The sequence below is a fragment of the Panicum virgatum genome, chromosome 6K (genome assembly GCF_016808335.1).
Source record: "Panicum virgatum strain AP13 chromosome 6K, P.virgatum_v5, whole genome shotgun sequence".
NCBI classification, from domain to species: Eukaryota; Viridiplantae; Streptophyta; class Magnoliopsida; order Poales; family Poaceae; genus Panicum; species Panicum virgatum.
This window is the reverse complement of record NC_053141.1, coordinates 11,075,566-11,079,618: the sequence shown is the minus strand read 5'-3', so window position 1 is coordinate 11,079,618 and position 4,053 is coordinate 11,075,566.

Below are 4,053 nucleotides of genomic sequence, written 5' to 3'. Positions count from 1 at the left end.
CAAGACGTCACGGAGACGAAGGAAGAACAGTAGTTAATGGGGTTGGAAGAGCTAGGGTTTGGAGATAAAAAAGTAGAGACAATAAAAGTAATAGATTGATTTGTATTTTGATCGATTGGATTCCCTCAATCGGCCGTGACCCTTTATATTTATAGTGTGGGGTGGACTTATCCCGCAAGAAAATTCTGTTTACAGATCTAAATCTAAAAAAAATACCTAATTGTACTCGGACTCTGCACGGACCAGTCAGACCGGTCCGACCCACCTGTCAGACCGGTTGGTCATGCCAGACCGGTTACAGGGAACCCGACCGGTCAGACCGCTTCAGCATACTGGTCAGACCGGTCTACTCGGATTGCTGCCAATTTTGGTCGTCAACATGTGCCCTCCTGTTCTTTGGCAAAGATTGCATGCCAAAGAACACTCCTCTGAACCAAAATTGTCTAAGGGCAATGATTACTGATACATCGGCCATTTTTGTGCTAAGGGCGATAAAAAAATTATCGGCCATAACTTGCTTCTTTCAAGTTGATGATGAAACAACTTGCTTCGGCCTCCAAACTTTCTTCATGGCTGCTGGCTTTGTTGGCTTGACCTTCACTTGTTGCTCCATCAACTCTTGTTTGCGCATACATTGCAGTCTTCTCTTTTGGGTGTGAGACAAGCCTGAGGGACACCACCTTGGCTGTAAGTATTTTGAGTCTTTCTTCACATCCTTCTCACCCTCCTTGTTGCAATTAGGACCTTTCTTGACCAGATTATTGCTAATCGGTCTTTGTGAGGTACAATTTGGATATATAGAAGGATATTGAATGTAATATGACTGTATGTGCATCATATTGTAATCCAACGGTGTGTAATAATAGGGATATGGCCAAAACCATGGAGCAACCAGCTCTGAATATGGTATAGCAGCATAATTACCTTGACATGGATGATGATCCGATTGCTCACCTGATTCTGTTCTTGATTTTGCATCCTTGACTCCGTTCGGCCGCCCCTTTTGCTTCTGGGCAATTCCCCCTTTCTCATACTTGGAGGAATTTTTGGTCTTGTTTTATTTTTGGTCTTGGAGGAATTTTCAGACTTCCTGGGCGCATCGGTCAGACCGCCCTAAGGACCGGTTTGACCGGTCAGCTTGCTGCCGGTCTTCCTTCCCTTGTCTTGCCCCCCAAGTGTTGAAGTCTTTGTTGCAGCTCGGGAAGTCTTGCTCTGCAGCATCTTCTTCTCAGGCCTTTCTTCTCCAATGATCACATTCTTTCCTTTTGTCGATTCGGCTTTACTTGGCCGAACTAACACTTTAGGATTCTTCAATTCAAGCACATGCGTATGCATAGGAAAAGAACCTTTATCAACTTGCATCACAAAAATAACCAATCGTCCTTCGTTTATGGCCGATTGTATTTGTCTACGTAAAACATTGCAATCATTGGTGGCATGAGAAAATATATTATGAAATTTACAATAGGCACGCCGCTTCAACTCTTCTATTGACGGAATTGTGTTAGAGAACTTAATTTTTTCAAGCTTTGCTAACTCATCAAAAATTCTATCACACTTGGTCACATCAAAAGTAAACTTAACTTCATCATGCCGATTTTTAGAAATTGGCTTTAAAGAAGAACAAGTACTTGGCTTATCATCATGTGACTATACAAATTCAGCGGCATAAACATCTTTAGATTCATCGTCCGAACAATCATAATTGCATTCAAGAGCATGCATATTAGGACGATGGTGTCTATGACTATCTTGAGATTCTTTACTTCGGCTTTCTATAGCCAAAGCTCTTTGATGCACTTGAATAACAGTAAAGAAGTCATATCCCTCTAATTTTTCTTTAATGTGAGAACGCAAACCAGTAAAGGCTAAATCTGCTAAATCTTTTTCAGCGATGTTCACATTAAAGCATCGGTTTTTTGTATCGCGGAATCTTCTAATGTAATCATTAATAGATTCATCACACATTTGCTTAACTGATGTTAAATGAGACAACTTGAGCTCATAAACTCCACGAAAGAAATGATCATGAAACATTTGCTCTAGTTGTTCCCATGAGCTAATAGAATTAGGTACCAAAGAACTAAACCATGAGAAAGCGGGTTCCAGTTAATGATAAAGAAAATAAACGCACTTTCAATTCATTTATAGAACCTGCTTCTCCTAATTGAGCAAGATATTGACTAATATGTTCAAAAGTACTTTTGCTATCTTCCCCACTGAATTTAACAAACTCAGGCAACCTAAAACCAGCAGGATATTGAACCGAATCAATGGAACTAGAATACGGCTTTTGGTAAGTACGAGTTGTTCCCCTAACATCTACACCAAGATTTTCTTTAATTAGTATAGCCAAATTATTCTTATACTCAGCAACTACTTTATCAAAATCACTAGAAGAATTCGGCTGTGTGGATGTAGATGCAGTCTGCTGGTTTGGAACTGCATTATGGGGGGAATTGGTGTTGGCGCCTACCAACGTCACTGCTGGGAAACAGCGATGACGCCCGCAGACGCCAATTGGGGTGGCAAGTATTTCATGAACCACGAATAAATCCGCAAGCACACAGAATACCGCTGAAGCATTTTACCTGGGGAGTAGACCATGGTGTCATTTATATTTCCGCAGGGAAGATAGTGAATGAAAGTTTATAGACTTGTTAATGAACTTGATCTAGATTGGATATTCAATAGCATAAACAGGGGTATGATTGATAACATGGGTAAGAGGTAGTGTGACACAGACACAAACTACCTTAAAGATAAAATAAAAAGAAGACGCTATAGGCCGGGAGAAAGGTAGAAGCTAGGGCTCGAGTCAAAGGTGCTAGGCTAGCTATATCTATGCCATCTTATGGTTAGATTGTCAGAGATTAAACTATACAACAGGGAGACCACTGCTCTAGCTGACAGGAGAAGCCCGTTCACCTAGGTGGCTTTATGTACCTCCGGCCCCCCAATCCGAATGTGGAGGATTACTCGGGCTCGGACAGGGCTGTCACCACCTGCCGGCTACCTCACAATCCGTGGGAAAGGGTGACATCCAGCAACTCTTAGCTAATCTAGACACCACGTCTATATTAGTAAGCGATACTATAGCATCCCGCGCGGAGCCCCCACCCTTCGGATGGACAGACACCACACTAGAGCAAACATACGAATACTAGAACAGTTGATAGAGTTCTAAGGCCAATATGTTAACCATCGCAAGAACAGGGCGATCATGCAATGCAAGAATCGAATGATAACGCAACCAGGTCAAGAAGCATATATCCGATAACTCAGAACATACTTCGAGCAGATATCGGTAACCATAGTCTAATTCAAGTATAAATGACCGAATATTACAAGAGAGGACTAGAGATGAACCCATACCAGAACTCTCGAGCAACTTCGGGGACTCGATGACTCCTAGACTTCACCTAAACTCCACTAATCCTATAGACTAAGCAAGAAGGCTTCAAGGTGAGAGAGGTAAGTGGGGTGTGTGTGTGTGTGTGTGTTCTCTTCTCTACCCCCTCCCTTCTATTTATAGGAGGCAGCCATGGCCGAGCAGCGCCTCTTCCTCGGTGAACCAACGTTGGGAGCCAATGACATGCCGCCACATAGCTGGTTGAAAGCGGTGGGGCCCACGGGCCGGTCGGCCGACCAGGCCGGTCAGCCGACGGCCCAGGGGCGCCAACCACCCCCAGCTTCATCGAGCAGGCTGTCCTGGGCCTCCTTGTCTGATCCCCGCTAGTCTTGGCCTATTTTGGGTGGTTAGGACTTGGTTCTTAGGCTACACTTGGTCCATTCGAGCCTAAACGGGTGCTCTGATATTTTTTGTGATTTTGTGTCGGGCCAAAGTGTGCTTGCAACCTGCATTTTAGCTCAAAAATACATCTTGCATATTCTAAAAGCTAAAGTGTGATTTAGGGATTTATTGGATAAAGATGCGTGTAAGAAATGCAAACTCTCATGATTTTCTGATCAAGTTGACGCGTAGAAATGGTCGTTAGTGAGCGTCAACAAGATCCCCCAAGCTGTCCTTTGCTCGTCCCGAGCAAAGTAGGA